This window comes from Equus asinus, chromosome X, assembly GCF_041296235.1.
Source record: "Equus asinus isolate D_3611 breed Donkey chromosome X, EquAss-T2T_v2, whole genome shotgun sequence".
Taxonomy (NCBI): domain Eukaryota; kingdom Metazoa; phylum Chordata; class Mammalia; order Perissodactyla; family Equidae; genus Equus; species Equus asinus.
The window spans coordinates 136,943,242-136,960,270 of record NC_091820.1 but is presented as its reverse complement, the minus strand read 5'-3'; the positions used below and the strand labels follow the sequence as shown (position 1 = coordinate 136,960,270).

General features: G+C 40.2%; 1 protein-coding gene across 1 annotated transcript in view; it reads right to left on the bottom strand.

Annotated features, from left to right (window-relative positions):
• PASD1 (PAS domain containing repressor 1) overlaps nucleotides 1–17,029 on the bottom strand; it is a 65,779-nt gene that overhangs the window by 20,728 nt on the left and 28,022 nt on the right. The gene's annotated exons all lie outside the window — the stretch shown is intronic.

Sequence of the window (17,029 nt, the reverse complement as noted above, 5' to 3'; positions counted from 1 at the left end):
GTGCGTGTAAACAGTGAATTCAGGCTCAAGACATGACTGACGTATAACAGAGGGTTTGCAGCCATACACATTGCTAGCCTTTGGTTAATAATAGATAAAAACAGAACTTTCCTTTTCCAAATTGCATCAATTTTCAAAAAGAAAGAAAATGATCAAAGAACACTTTGCTAGCTGTATTTACATGGAAAAAAACACCTTCTAATTACAAAGTACCTCTGTCTCATTATGTAAAATCTCAAAAGGTCACTCTTAAATTGGGCCCTTAAAATTTCTCACTCTCTCCCCATTTTAAATCTTTTCCGGGGTTTGATATTCATTGGTAAAGTACTCAACACTGCTGAATCACTTTCATGGAAGGTTGTTCTTGGCTCAAAAAAAATCCACTTCTACTTGCTATATAAATGAAACTGTAAATATGAAAAACACATCCAGTGAATACTGTTCTTTCATACGTCAATGCAGTACAAAGTAAGGTGTGTTTTGAACAGTTGTGGCACAGAGTCAGGAACCAGATGACAGTAAAAATATAATCCTAAATCTCTCTCCTTGTCTAACGTACAGCAGAGATGATCTGATCTGAAGCAGTGGAGGAAGGAAAACCAGAACTCCTTTCTTGGTTGTAGGTTGTGACCAAAGGTTAAGGAGCTCATTTATAAGATTACTCCAACCAAAGGTATTCCACAGGCTCACAGAGGAAACCCACTACCAGCCTCTGTCGGAAAGGTGAAAGTTTGGGTCAAGGCGCAGGCATCCTCTTTTCCTCCAGGCCCAACTGCAGCTCAGTCATCCCTGACAAGTAGATGAGTACCAGCATCTCCAGAACCTACCTCTCCCCAAGAGTTGCTATGCTCTTAAGTGGTTCCCTAAGGATCATATCTGAAATAGCCTCCTATTTTCCCCAGCCTCCACCATTGTGTCCCACATCCCAGAGCTGCCATGGAATGTGGACAGAATTTAGGGTCTCCCAGACTTGGGCTCGAACCTCAGCTTAGACACTTCTAGGTGTAAGACCTAGATCAAGTCTCTTAGCTTCCCTGAGTCCATGTTTCCTGGCATTTACAGTGTGACTTATAATACGTACCTTGTAGGGTTCTTGTAAAGAGAAATTCATGTTTAGAAAAAGTGCTTTGTAATCTGTATAGGCCAACGTGATCATCTCAAATACCAGCACTAACCACTCTCCCCGTGACTGCTCCATTCCTCTAAGTTTCTTCTCCACTTAAATATATGATTTGGGATTTATAATACTGTAATTTGCTTTAAAATGGTTCTTCTGTAATTTTAATTCTCTTTCCTAGAAAATGTGCTCCTCAAAGATGAGTTCTGCATACACTATCATTTCTCTATTCCTTCAGAGCCAAGAAGCAGACTCTCCAATGACAAGATAAGCAGACTGGGGATCAAGAGTTGATATTGCTATGGATCACCTAGATCAATAGTCTCCTTCAGGCAGCAGTTGTAGGAGTGAGGAAGAGGGGTGTTGTATGGCTACAGAGCTCTGCATCCAATGTACACTTGTAAATATCCCCTGAATGAATGCACAAACTGATCCCTCTGAAGGGGAACAGAATTTGTCACCCAAAAATACGCCTCTTTGGCATAGGGATTATTTTGGCTGATTATTTTTAGCAAACAGCAGACATAGGGAAAGCTCTGAAAATTGAGTAGAAGTTACCCTTTTGTAAGAGACATTTACATTTATAAAGGAAATCTCCATTTGTAAGGATGTTTCCCTCTCTGTCCCAGGAAGGGGAAGGTGACTCTAAAGCTCTAGAAACTCTTATCCACGGAGCAGGCCCCCAACTGAAATCTGCATAACAACCTTACCCTCTTTTACTGTGTTTTTCCTGGTCATCTCCCATAACTGGCTCCCCACCCCCATCATCTTCTTTTGTCTATAGCTGGAGATGGCATTTAAGGTGGTGGCTTGGGTTCTGGGAGTTACTCAGTTTTCCTGGGTCTCTGCCATGTATACAGGAGGTACACATGCTAGTAAACTTCTGTTTGTTTTTCTTCTGTTAATCTGTCTTTTTATTACAGGAACATCTCAGCCAAGAAACTGGAAGGGTATAGGGGAATTTATTTTTCCTCCTCCATACCTCCTAATACAAAATAACTACCTGCCTTTTAAATATTTCTTCTCTTTCAATATAGCTCCTTTTAGTAAATAAACCATTGGAGAATATCATCTTAATAGATTATTCAAAGATCAGATTAGTTTATTTTAGGAACCATATCCAAAGGCAGATAGGAAAAGGGGATGATTTTGATCAGTTCTGGAAATTAATAAACAGAAATCTCATTAAAATGGAGTTGGGAGGCCAAAAGGGGGTGCCCTCGCACCCTAGTCAATAGCAGATCCCATCAGGAAGAAGAAAGACTTCCTCTTCTTGACTGTCAAGAAGCTCAGCCAATGAGAGATTGTCACAACTCAGCCAATGAAAAGCTACCACACTACCGAACTCTCAGTCTCCTCCAATGGACTCTTTGTTTACAATAGCCCTCCCAACTTCCTCTTTCCCTCTATAAAAGAGTTTCTCCTCCCTTTGCTGCTTGAGACTTGCAGATGGCTTGCCATGGTTGCAGACTGGAGTTCTTTGCTGATCCCAAATAAACTCATCTTTGCTGGAAAAATAACCAGCTGTCTTTTTGTTTAAGGTCAACATTTTGGTGGCCTGTGCAGGGATCCAGAGAAGACCCCTGATGACTCCAAGGCTGGCGAGTAAACAGGGGTGGTACCCACAACAGAGCCCACTGAGCTCGCTGCTTTTCTCACCAACTCTGGAGTTTGAGGGTAAGTCTGTTCTCCTGGATCTGAATTTCCACTGTCTTTACATTTGAGGCTTTCCAGGCTTTATTCAAGATCTATTTTAAGGCTCCATCCTTTTCTGGTTAAGGCCTTGTTTGCCTGTGAGTACTTGGTTGGCACTTGGGCCTGACTCTTGAAATCAGACTGTTTCTACCAGATCTATGCTAAACCTTCAGCCTGATTCCTTTGGAATCGGACTGTTCCTACTTGAAACTGAGCTGGCACTTCAGCCTGACTCTTTTGGAAACAGCTGTTTCATTGGCACTGTGTTGATTCAAGCTTGAGTCCACCTTACTGAAAATGGACTGCTCCTATTGGAACTGGCTGATATTTGGCCTGCAGACTGAGAATTATTCTTTTGTTCTAGAGAAAAATCTCTAAGCAATGGGATCTCAATTATCTAAACATTTTGAGGGTGCTCCTCCTACAGGGACCCCAGCCGATTTTATGTTTAAAATCCATAGTACTTCCTCATGTGCATTTCTAACTAAATGGACCCATTTAACCCAAAGTAATTTAGAATAGTAATGGCCATTATGGCGAACTTTCAAACTTCCCAAACTTACTTTTCTTAAAACGGATTTGGACAACCATAGCTCTGTAATTTCCAAAACTGAAAGGAACACATATTTGTATTGGTATTTTGAGGCTTCCAAATGTTATCAGGAGTCTAAAATCGCCTCTTTGCAAAATAAGATTTTAAGATTAACCGAGATGAACAAACAATTAAAGAAAGATAAAATGGCTTCTGAAGCCTTATGTTCCTCTCCTCTGACACCATCTTGTTTCTCTCCTCCGGCTCTTGGTGCTCAGGCTCCACCTCCGGCACCATCTTTCTCCTTCCCTTCTATACCACCTACACTTCATCTATACCCTCAATTCCCCCAGACTAACTCTCTCACCAAACTTCCCATTTTCCCTGAACCTCTCCCCACTCCCTCTTCCTCTGAACCTATCAAAACCTGCCCCTTTAAAATTAAGCCAAAGGCGATACCCTTAATTTCTTATATTTCCTGGACTAAAGCTGAAGTGTGAACCATAATCAAACATTTTCCCAAAGTAACCAAAGATCTTCACAGATTTGCTGAGGAATTTAACAGAGTCATTGAAACTTAACCTGGTTTCTCTGACTTATATCAGCTAGTTCATATGCTTATCAGTGGAGGCCAGGCCCAGCATTGAGTGAAAACTGCTAGTTGAAAAAATCCTGAAAGGTATCTAGGATTACAACTGGGAGACCTACCCACTAACCTGTTGTGTGATTAGGCTTAGGCAGTTACTAGACTACCGCATCAGGCAATTCCTATGGCTTTCCCAAAGCCCATTGACTGCAACAAAATTCAGGCTTGTGCACAAAAAAAAAAAAAAAGAAAGAAAAGAAAAGAAAAAACCTGATGAACCTGTTCATGACTATTATAATTGAATTGAGATTGTTTTTAAAAGAAAATTCTGGACTTTCTTCAGATATTCCTTCTACCTGGGTAGCTTTTAATTGTATGTTTATTAATAGGCTGAACCATGATGGTTCCCTGCTAGTAAAAAGGACCAGGATGGAAGGAGAAACTATGTCCACTCCAGATTTAGTTAATCTGGCAAACCAACTCTCTCGCATGAGTCACCTAAAAGAAAGACTGTTAAAATTCTTAATCTTCAACTCCAGCAAATGAAGGCCCCTAACCAAAACCCAAACTCCCCTCGTTTCTGCTATTATTGCAAAGAGCCAGGCATTGGAAGGGTTTGTTACAAATGTAAGTGCTTCAGGAGTCTTCAGCCCTCTAACCAGCCTTTCCAATGTCCTCCACATTCTCAATGAAGGGGCTCCAAGGAATTACAAGGGCTCTTCCCAATCCTCCCTCTTAATCAGCTTGGAGGAACATATCTCCAGCTTGGGGATGAATCTCTCTGTCCTGAGACCAGAGTCGAACTCTCGGTGCTCAACACCACTGCTATAAAGTAGTGCTGTCTCAGAGTACTAAAACAGTTCAAATGGTGGGGATTTCTAACAAACCTCAGAAGGTTCCTGTCTCTCAACCTTTTGTTTAGGCCCTTTGAGAGATACACAACCTTTTCTCCTTAGTTCCTCCACCCCTATTCATTTAATAGGCCAAGACTTCTTGGAAAAGCATCATGTCAGAATTAATTTCTCCCGAAAGGGGGAAATAATCCTAGAATTTGACAGTAGCCATCAAAACAGCCAACCAGGTGAATTAAATGACCTTTTGACATCTTTTATTTGCTCTGTCTCTGATGGTACTAGAACTGATTCTGGAAACATGGATCATTTGTCCCTATGGAATCAACTACACCCTCCTTATGGACAAAATCTCCAACTGATATTGGTAAAATTCACCATGCACCTCCCATCAAGATTCAAATAGATTCTTCAAAACCTCTCCCCAGAATTAATCAATAGGCTATAAGTAAAGAAGCCCTGCAAGGTATAAAGCCCATAATAGAGGATTACATTATCACTTGTACTAGTCCCTGTATACTCCTATCTTACCTGTGAGAAAACCCAAAAGCCACGAGTCCAGGTTTGTCCAGGACGTCCAAGCAATAAACAACATTGTTATCCCCCGACACTCTATTGTTCTTAACCCTCATACACTACTAACATCCATTCCCACTGGAAGCGAATTCCTTATGGTAATTGACTTACGCAGTGCATTCTTAGTATTCCAGTTGATGAAGCTGGTTAATACCTTTTTGCCTTCACTTGGGAAGGCAAGTAATTCACCTGGACAGTAATGCCTTAGGGTTTTCATGAGGGTCCTTCCTATTTCTCAAAAATCCTTAAGGCTGATCTGGATGATATTAGGTTCCCTAGGGGTTCTACTTTGTTGCAATATGTGAGTGATTTGCTTCTTTGCTCTCCCTCCCACACCTCCTCACAGGAAGACAGCATGCACTCACCAAAGCTTTTAGCCTTAAAGGGAAATAAGGTCACCAGAGAGAAATAGCAATTTGCCCAGACTCAGGTTCAATATTTAGGGCGTCTGGTTTCAGAACAAGGGGCAGACCTAGGTCCAGACAGGCTCCGTGGCCTGAATTTCCCCAAATCGAAAACTGAGCAGCAACTGCAAGGTTTGCTCAGGCTAGTTGCTTACTGCCGAAATCAGATCCCATATTTCTCTTAGGCCAAACCTCTGTATACTTCATTAAAGAACAACCACCTCAACCCAATTTTATGGGAAGGACAGGATCACATTGCCTTTAAAGCCTTAAAGGAGAGTTTGATGAATCCACCTGCCATTGGACATCCCAATTATCAGATTAATTTTTTTTCCTTTTTGCATATGAAAAGGAAGGGAAGGCCCTTGGGATACTCACCCCAAAACAGACGGACCACCATCGACCCACAGGATATTAAAGCCAGCAACTGGACCCTATGGTGAGGGGATACTCCCCTTGCCTTAGAGCCATTACTGCTACTGCCCTTTTGGTTAAAGCCACCGTGGAAATCATTGTGAGATCCCATTAGTTATCTTTGTACCTCACACAGTGGAAGCCTTCCTGAATTCTCATCACACTCAACATATTTCAGTCAGCCTCCTCACCTCCTACGAAATCCTTTTGTTAACTGTTCCTCACGTAACTCTTACATTGTAATAACCTTAACCCTGGTACTCTTCTCCCCCCACATTACTGCAAAGTCCCTCACGACTACTTAACACTGATGAATCACCTCCTGAATCCTCGTGATGTCCTGCAGGAAACTCCTTTGGGTAACACTGACTTCTCATGGTTTACTGATGTTTCTTATTTAAAAGGTTACGATGGCAAATATTGTGGTGGGCGTGCTATTACAACTCCTTCTGATATCGCTGAGGCAGCACTATTACCTATGGTTAGTTTGGCCCAACAGGCTGAATAATACACTCTTACGAGGGCTTGTACTTCAGCCAAGGGCAACACTGCCAACACTTATACTGATAGCAGATATGCTTTCAGAATAGCTTATGATTTTGTAATGCTGTGAAAGCAACATGGCTTCCTTACATCCAGCTGAAATAAAATTAAAAATGGTCCCCATGTTCAGGAATTACTGGATGCTTTACTTTTACTTACTGCTTTAGCTATCACTAAGATCTCGGGGCTTTCTAAACTTGACTGTCTGGAAGCTAAAGAAAATCACCTTATTGATATTTCTGCAAGGAATGCTACCCTTAAAGGAACCAACAACAGCCAAACCTCTGTCATGATCCAAAGGGATATTTCCCCAAATGATAACTTAGAAAAAATGGCTAGAGAAGCCCAACAATTGGACTCAGAAAAGAAAAAACAAGATTGGAAATTCAACAATTATTGGTTTGAGAAAAAGAGAAAGCTCTAGTTCGGGCCAAATAACAACCCAGTCCTACCATAGACTCTAAAGTTCCCACTCTTAACCACTGTACATGCATTTAACCACTGGTCTACTGACAAAATGACAGCATTCATGAATCAATATTGTTGGGGAAATATTAATAAAGCTGCAAAAAATGCCTACTTCGCGTGTCTCACATATCCAAAATACAAACCGGGGAAGCCTGTACCCAGACATTTTAAACTGCATAATGGACCATTCAAAGTTTGGCCAATGGATTTCATACAACTTCCCCCATCTCACAGACATAAATATGTTTTAGTCCTGGTTTGCATGTTTTCTCACTGGACTGAAGCCTTCCCTTGCAGACAGGCTACTGCCTCTTCTGTGGCTAAAGTCCTTTGGGGAAGGATTATCCCTACCTGGGAAACTCCTTTTGAATTTCATAGTGATCAAGGAACCCATTTTACTAGTCAGGTACTTCGAGAAGTCTGTGCCGTTTGGCCAGTTTTACAACACTTTCATCGGGCTTACCACCCTCAATCCTATGGTTTAACCGAACGTACTAACTGTGTTATTAAGACTCAATAGGCAAAATTTGTAGAAACCCTCCAAATACCTTAGCCAAAAGCATTGCCACTGGTCCTTCTATATCTCAGATCCACCCTCTTTGGAACTCATAAACTCTCACCCATTGAGATAGTCACAGGATACCTAATTCACTCAGCTCCTGCCTCTTTCAACGCACAGCTGATAAAAACAGATGTGGTCTAATATTGCAAAGGCCTCATGGCTTCCATTAAAAATAACCATATTTTGGTAGAGCAATCACTTCACCGTGCATTCTCAGGAGACATAGATCTTAAGCATCACACTTTGCAACCCGGAGATTTCATCTACCAGAACAGACGCCTCCAGAGGAACTCTTCTTCAACCTTGCTGGAAACGCCCCTATCAGGTACTGCTAACTAATCCTGTGCCACCAAATTCCAGGGCATAGACTCTTGGATTCACGTGACAAATTTAAAGGAAGGACCAAACCTGGATTGGACCTGCATATCACCTAGTAATCTGAAAGTAAAAATCTCCTGAAATTGAAGGAGATGATATTCAACGAGACAGCTTTCCCAATGTGTTCAGACCAGACCTGTTGGAATTTTATCTGTCAAGCCTTTGATGATGACATACTGCTTCAGATGATCTCCAATGCCTATGATCTTGATAACATATGGACTTTAGAAAGGAAAAATGCCTGACAGTTGTCCCTCCTCTCCCTCCTTGTTACTCAAATGTGGCCACAATAGGTCTCCAATCTGTGCAGTTCCCTCCACTGTGGGACACGACACCAAGGAAAGGTGTTTCCTGGCATCAAGGGAAAAAAGGCTGCTGAAACTAGACAAACCTGACACTTGATCAGTGATGCTTTCAGAGAAAGATCTATCAAAAGGGAAAATGTGGAAATCAGTATACAGAAACCTCATTAAAATGGAGTTGGGAGGCCAGAAGGAGAAGCTCTCACACCCTACCTCAGCAGCAGAGCCCAAGAAGAAGAAAGACGACTTCTTCTTGATCGGCAAGAAGCTCAGCCAATGAGAGACTGTCACAACTCAGGCAATGAAAGGCCACCACACTTCCAAGTCCCAGTCTCCTCCAATGAACTTTGTTTACAATAGCCCTCCCAACTTCCTCTTCCCCTCTATAAAAGAGTTTCTTCTCTCTTTGCTGCTTGGGACTTGAACATGGCTTGTCATGGGTGCAGACCTCAAGTTGCAATTCTTTGTTGATCCTGAATCAAGCCACTTTTGCTGCAGAAATAACTGGCGGTCTATTTGTTTAAAGTCAACAGTTCAGAAAATCACTAACTTGAAGAGAGTGCTCCATCATCACTCTCAGTTATCATAAGGCAACTGCAACTAATCCTACTCCCTATCCACTACCAATCTCACCTCTGACTGGCAGGGAAGATACTATCACTTACTAATTTTGTGCCATGTGGTAGGTGTCTTACACATATTATCTTTTTGTTTGTTTGTTTGTTTGTTTTTGTTTTTTTTTTGAGGAAGATTAGCCCTGAGCTAACTACTGCCAATCTTCCTCTTTTTGCTGAGGAAAACTGGCCCTGAGCTAACATCCATGCCCATCTTCCTCTACTTTATATGTGGGAAGCCTACCCCAGCATGGCTTGCCAAGTGGTGCCATGTCTGCTCCCGGAATCCAAACCAGCGAACCGCGGGCCACCGAAGCAGAATGTGCGCACTTAACCGCTGCACCACCAGGCTGGCCCCATCTTTTTGTATCCTAAAATAACTCAATGATATGTGTCCTATTATCATCCCCACTTTACAGATGAGGGAAATAAAGCTCCACAAAGTGAATAACGTGTAAGGTCCTAACTAATAAATGACAAAGCCAGAATATGAGCACAGTCTGCCAACAGGTTGTGCCAGTGAGGACTTTCACCATATTAGGGGGAAGGGAGAATTTGCCACCCCAAAATACGCCTATTTGGCAAAAGGATTATCTTAAGATGGTTGTTTATAAGAAACTGTAGGCATAAGCCAAGCTCTGAAAATTGAGTAGAAGTTACCCTTTTTAAGAGAAATTTACATTTATAAGGGAAATCTCCATTTGTAAGGATGTCTCCCTCTCTCCAGAAACTCTTATCAATGGAGAAGACAATGACTTAAATCTGCATAACAACCATACCTTTATTTACTGTGCTTCTCCTGGTTAACCTGCCATAACTGGCCTTTTCTCCCCAACTCCCAGCATCTTTTGTCTTTGGCTGGGAATGATATTTAAAGTGGTGGCTTGGGCCATTTATAGGAGTTACTCAGTTTTCCTGGGTATCTCCCATGTATACAAAAGGTATATATATTTGTATATAAAATTAACTTCCTGTTTGTTTTTCTCCTGTTAATCTGTCTTTTATCACAGGGGAGGCTCAGCCAAGAATCTAGAAGGGTAGAGGGAAAATTATTTTTCTTCTCCTACAAGGGAATAGTAGAGATTAGATACCCTCCAGATGTGCTCAACTCCAGCCAGAAATGTCTTGATTTTGCCATGCCGCATGTTCAATATGACTTTCTTTGTTTTTACTATCAAGGCATATATGTCCTGTAAATTAATAGACCACTTGCTAAAATCAATTCCATTCCTTTTTGGTCACACCACAAGCCAACTTAAGAATATCCTCCACAGAATGAACTTCAAATAAGTATGAGCTATTACCAACTCTGCCAAATAGTTTGTACACATTGCTATGCTCTCCATTTTTCCAGAAAGGATGTAAACTTGCCCCACTCCTGGCTCCTTCTTAGCTTCACTTTTGGAAAGCGTGGGAGATCAGAATTGGCCACCCCAAAATGGTCTCTTTGCCTTGATTATTTTTAAGAACAAAAGACTTTGCTGTCTTCCCCTTAACTGCCTAAAAGAATTTAAGATAAAAGGCCTGTCCCAAGGACAGGCTATCACCATAAATAACTCCGTGTATCAGTAGACTGTGAGGGTCCTTGCTAAGCCCATTCTTATCAAAGTTCTGTCTACCAAACAGTCACATTTCCAACTCCATGTAAATTGTCTTTCTCCCTTTTGAACCCCCAAACCACTACCCCAACGTCCTTCTTTGTCTTCAGCTGAAGATGATATTTAAGGTGGTGATTTTGGCCTTTCTAGTGAGATGCTCAGTTTTCCTCAGTTTTTCCCATGTATACATGTTATTAAACTTTGATTTTCTCCTGTTATTCTGTCTCATGTCAATTTAATTCTTAGACCAGCCAGAAGGACCTAGAGGGTAGAGGAGTTGTCTTCCTCCCCTACAAAAGCCTTTGCTTTTCAGGATGGAAGACCAATTCACCAAGTCAATTTATTAACATTAAATTTGCCAAAAGACAACTTGCCAATAGACCATTTGGTCAAATGGCCAAGAACTCAGAAGATCTATCTGTCAAATTGCTCAAATATACTGATTTACCAAAACCTTGTTTTTTAAAACTATTCATAGAATTTACAGTACACTGGATTGGCAGAGCTTAAGACTGTAAAGGAAGTAAGGATTTCAGGGTTCTGGGGCCTTCAGGCACCAGTTTGGCTCCTGATGCCCTTCTCTCATGGACCCCAGTTCCTTCTCAACTCAACACAGGCTGTGCTGGACACTAGCTCTCCTTTGTTTCTTTTCCCCAGTACAGATTCTCCTCTCTTGTCCCCTGCTCCATCCAGCTACAGCAGTAGGGAACTGGGGGACAGATACATAGAACTTTCCTTATGCTAACAGGAAAACTGACCAAGCTAGATAGTCTAGGGATCTTCAAAAACTGCTAAAACCTTTCAATCTACTATAAATCACTGAACTTTACTGGTTAAAGGATACAAGTTTTGGGAAAACTGGTAAACTTGGCAAATGAATCTGTGGTGACAGAATCTGAAAAAATGCTAGATCATTGACAAAACAGAAAATGAATTATTAGAACAATTAATACTGCATTAGAATAACCTAAAAAAATCATATGAAATCCTAGAATATTGTTGCTATTCATAAGAATGGTAATTCATTCTATGACTTTTAACTTTTAACAAAGTGAATATTCCTTAAAATGCTGATAATAAGGATATATCCATTGACTATATTCCAGAATGTAGTCACTATATATCATTGAGAATAATATATCCATATGAAAAGATACACATTATTTGACTATATAAGGGGTCTAAACTACAGCCTGTAAGCCAAATTGGCAGCAGCCTGTTTTCGTATGAGATAAGAATTATTTTTACTTTTTTAAAAGGTTGTAAAACAAACAAATAATATGCTATAGAGACCTTATGTAGTCTCTAAAGCCCAAAATATTTATTGTCTGGTCCCTTTCAGAAAAGTGTTTATCAACCTTTGGAGTATATTCAAGAAGAGTGTTTCTCAAGACATGCTTTCTGATGAATCAATAAATTTGGGTAAATTTTGTAAATTGGTTATTCAATGAATTGGTTTTGGATGAATTGGTTTTTGGCAACTTGGCCACTGGACAAATTGATGATCTGGCAGAAAGCTTTCCAACAATTCGTTTTCGGTGAATTCACCTGGAGCTTGTCATGACTTCTCTCAAATGAAAGACTATGGATAGACAGACATCAAAATTTTGAAAAACCTCAAGCAGGTGAAAGATTTCTTTCCCCCCAAAGACTGTGGAAGCCAGTGGAAAACTCAGGGTCCAACCAGAGAGGCCCAGTCTATTCTCGCTTGGGAAAGGTCTTATTGGACCTGAAGTTGTTCAAGATCTTAACTTCTTGCTAACAAGGGGACAACAAATCCCTCCCCCGCTTTTTTTCAACATTTTAGCATTTGAATATGGAAACACTTACTGAGAGACAGTTTGCAAAAATAATTTTTGGCTTAAATTATCATTTTTAGTCTCAAAAAATTTTTCTTTCTTTTTTTTGATGGGAGGGGCAAACTATGATATTTCATTCAGTTACTCTGAACGGAAGGAACGTGCTATTTGAATCCACCAGTCTTCTCCAGTAGATTAATTTGTACCATGCATGATCCTATACTGAAGACTCTGGCAGTTTTCAGGTGCAAATTCTGAAAGAAAAGGAGTATGCATTTTCTGACCCATTACGCCAGGGACAAAAATAATAGAGCAGGGAAATGATTGGGGTATGCGTTTGTGTGTGTGAGTATGTGCAAAGGTTGGGAGATGGTTTGGGAAATACTTGACTCTTCTCCTCTCGGATTCCCTATTCTGAGCACCACACCCATCACTGCTCTGTGCTCAAAGTGCAAAGAGGATTTGTGCCAACGAGAAGATGACTTAGGGTCTATAAGCCAAATGTACCAATGATATCTTTCCTTCCTCTGGCTCAAGCCACAGATACAGATTCTTGTCATTTTTAAAATCATATTCTTTGTGTAGGCTGATCTATAGCTGATATATTTGAAGCTAATATATCTAAGCTGATTTATAACTGAACCTACATCATACATAAGACTTCAGATGATTTTACATATTAGAATATGAAGACTGAAAACAAAATTTTGAGTTTCAACTATTTAAAATATGGGGTCTCTTTTAAAATTATCTGGTAGCTAATTACTCTTATCACATAGCTAAGAAACTCAATCCTTGTCTTAGTTACATGTTAACAGACTTGCTTCCAACCACTGCTAATACACAACTAAAAAGGACTAAAACTCAAATCCTCCAACCCTCATATATCTCAGTGTTTTACAAAGGCTGGAGTCCAAATGGGAAAATCTCCACCAAAGGCTTACTCCATCCATTTCATAGAAAACATCACTCTCTAAAGGGTCAGTCAGAACTTCTCTAATGTGCTTTTTAGGTTACACTAGTTTTCCACAAACACATCAAAAGAGGAAAAATATCTAACGGCACTCAGTGGTATTTCTTCATCAGAATGGAAAAACAAGAAATGCACCATATTCATAACACTTAGAAAGTACATACAAATCATGAACATGGTAAAAATCCTAGACTGATATCCCCTGTACCTCAAAGGGCAAGTAACCTATGATAAGCAGTGCTCTGATGTCAAAGAATGAAAAGAAAGCAGACAACAAACACCAAGCAAAACGTACTGCTATGAACATATGGTAGGCCATCAATAACCAAAAAAAATTTTTTTGAAAGTTTTATCATCTTGAAAAGAATATTGCTGTTATTGACCCTTCTGAACAGTGTAGAAATATTAAGCAAACAAGAAGGCACCTTTAGAATCTGATTAGTGTTCTGTGGTCTGCTGCTTTCTCAAACGTAGAGAAGGTGACATATAGTGTTGGTTGGTGAGTCACTGGAACATATCTGGATCCCAGCCTGGATGCCAGATGCTAACACTAAAGACATTCATAAGCAGAATGAATGTCAAGACTACACAGTTCCCCATCATATATTTGTGGAAAATTCATTCCAGGAGAAATTCATAAATCAGACAAGAGACTATACTAAGACCAGCACTGTGTGGTAAGATATAAAGACAGTTTGCTCTGTTCCCACTAACTTAATAAGTCTTTTAGGCCAAGCCCTCCAGCAGAGGACAGAGTGTTCTAAAGGGAGGCATCTCCTCCTCCAAGAGAACAGTCTTTGAAGGACTAGAACTGCCAACTAACGTGAGTTTTTAAAGATGCTATTTTTCCTTTTTTCTCCCAAAGCCCTGGTGCATAGTTGTGTATTTTTAGTTGTGGGTCCTTCTAGTTGTGGCATGTGGGACGCTGCCTCAGCATGGCCCAATGAGCAGTGCCATGTCCGTGCCCAGGATCCGAAGCAGCAAAACCCTGGGCCGCCGAAGCAGAGCATGCGAACCTAACCACTCAGCCACAGGGCCGGCCCCTAACATGAGTTTTTATAATTCATTTGGTACCATGTTTACTTGCATACTTCATTATTTCCATATTTAGATCTATTATCACATGTTTCTACCCATGTAAAACGGTCTGAAGATTTTTTGATGAATTAAAGTTCATCATTTTTCCGTCCAAATGATTCCCCTTACATGGTACTTCAAAAGAAGGAAACGCATGCAACATTTTTACATTGCAAAACAGAGCAGGCCCAACTTCTTTTTAATACAGCTAGTGACTTCAGGGGGCCTAGCCTGGTTACATATGTTCATGGTAAGGTTTTAGCAAATCGCCCATGTTTTATTTGGCATCTCAATCTTCCTACTTTATAATCCACTCTTTCAATCATTTCTTGAAGGTGATATTCTATGTGCTTCTTCTGTCACTTTTTATAGGACTATTACCGAGCCATTTGGGGAAAAACAGCAACAGAAATCAGTCAAGTTCCAGCATATGTTGAAAGAAAAACTTTAGAGTATGTCTTTGCTGCGTATTAAAGCACTGATGGCCTAAGCATTGGCTGTGTAGATACGAGATATGACTTTAAATTTGGCCTTATTTTTCTTTTTCATTCTGCAAATAAGCCCTATTAATTTCTAGTGGTAAGGTGGATACATGGCTACATACATGCTTATATCCTAGAAATCAGAAAGCGGGTTAATTGGATAAGATGAGCTACTCTCTGTACTGAATTAGCCACAAGCTGAATGTAATTTGGGTACCTCCCTCTTGGAACTTTGGATTGTCTAGAGGAAGAGTGAAGTCAGTCCCTGTGATCTCAAGGCAAAGTGGAGAGTGTCAGTAGGAAAGCAGAGAACAGGGTGGGAGAACTCTTCCAGCCAGGCAGCAGGGACTTCTGAGAGGAGGAGGAATGAATTGGTGCCTGAGTGGTGAGGAGGATTTGAGGAGTTGGTGAAGGACATTTTAGTCAGTGCAGAAAACGGGAACAAAGGTACAGTGAAAGAGCTTAGATGGCATTTACATGGAATGGTGACTTTATTATAGCTTCTCGTTTACTTGTTCATCTCCACACCAGACAGTAAGTTTTATGAGGGCAGGCACAATGCTGGACACTGAGAACACAGCCTCATGGAGTTTACACTTTTTTGGGGAATCTAGAACAAACAAACAGTCCAAAGATAACTATAAATTTGCAAATTGCAAAAAGCATGATGAAGGAAGAGGGCAGGGTGTCATGGGAAAGAAGCAAAAGTGGATCTAGGGGACCAGGAGGAGCCAACCATGTGTCAACATAGTGGAAGAGGACTTCAGGTTGAGGACATAAGCCTATGCAAAGGCTCTGTGTTAGAAGAGAGCTTTGAGAAGTCAGAGAGAGGAGGCCAGTGCATCCAGAGTATGACAGATAAGAGGGAGTGTGGCACAAAATGAGGTTTGAGGAATAGGCAGGCATGGCAGCAACATGCCTTATAGATCATACAAAAGGAGTTTGGATTTTATTCCAAGATCCAGTGGAAACCACTGAAAGCTTTTGAGCAGGAGAAGGACAAGGTCATATTTCAACAAATACTTTTGGAACAATTGGACATCCATATGCCAAAAAAATATGAACTTCAACCTCAACCTCACCCTTTATAGAAATATTAACTCAAAATGCATCATAGATACAAATGTAAAACCCAGAACTAAAGAACTTTTAGGGAAAAAAAAAATAGGAGAAAATCTATGTGATACGTAGTTTGGCGATGAATTCTTGGACATGGCACCAAAAGCACAATCCAACAAAGAAAAGAATGGTAAAATTATCCTTCTTCAAAATTAAAAACTTTTATTTTGCAAAAGACACTGTTAAGAGAATTAGAAAAGAAGCTACGGACTAGAGAAAGTACATGCACATCAAATATCTGACAAAGGACTTGTATCCAGAATATACAAATAATTCTCAAAACTCAACAATAAGAAAACAAACAACGTAATTTTAAAAATAGGCAAAACATTTGAATATTCAAATGATGAAAAGATGCTCAACATCTTTAGTCACTAGGGGAATGCAAATTAATACCATAATTCAATACCCTAGAGAAATGAAACAAAAACTATGTCCACCAAAAGCTTGTACATGAATGTTTATGGCAGCTTTATTAATAATTGCCAAAAAATGGCAACGACTCAGATGTCCTTCAACATGTGAATGAGTAAACTGTGGTACATCCATACAATGAAACGTAACTCAGCAATAAAAAGTTCATGATGCGTGCAACAACTTGGGTGAACCTCAAAGGAATTATACTGAGGGAAAGAAGCCAATCTTTAAAGATTATATGCTGTGTGACTCTATTTATACGACATTCTCAAAAAGACAAAACTAGGGATGCAGAATAAATCAGTGGTTGACAGGGGTTAGGAGTGAGGTAAGGAAGGGATGACTACAAAGGCATAGCACAAGGAAGTTTCTTTGGGGGTGATGGAACTGTTCTTTATCTAGACTATGGTCATGGTTACATGAATCTATGCAAGTGTTAAAACCACAGAACTATACATCAAGAAAAAACAAATGAATTTTACTGTATAATTTAACAAGCAAATTGTTTAATAATTTGAAAAA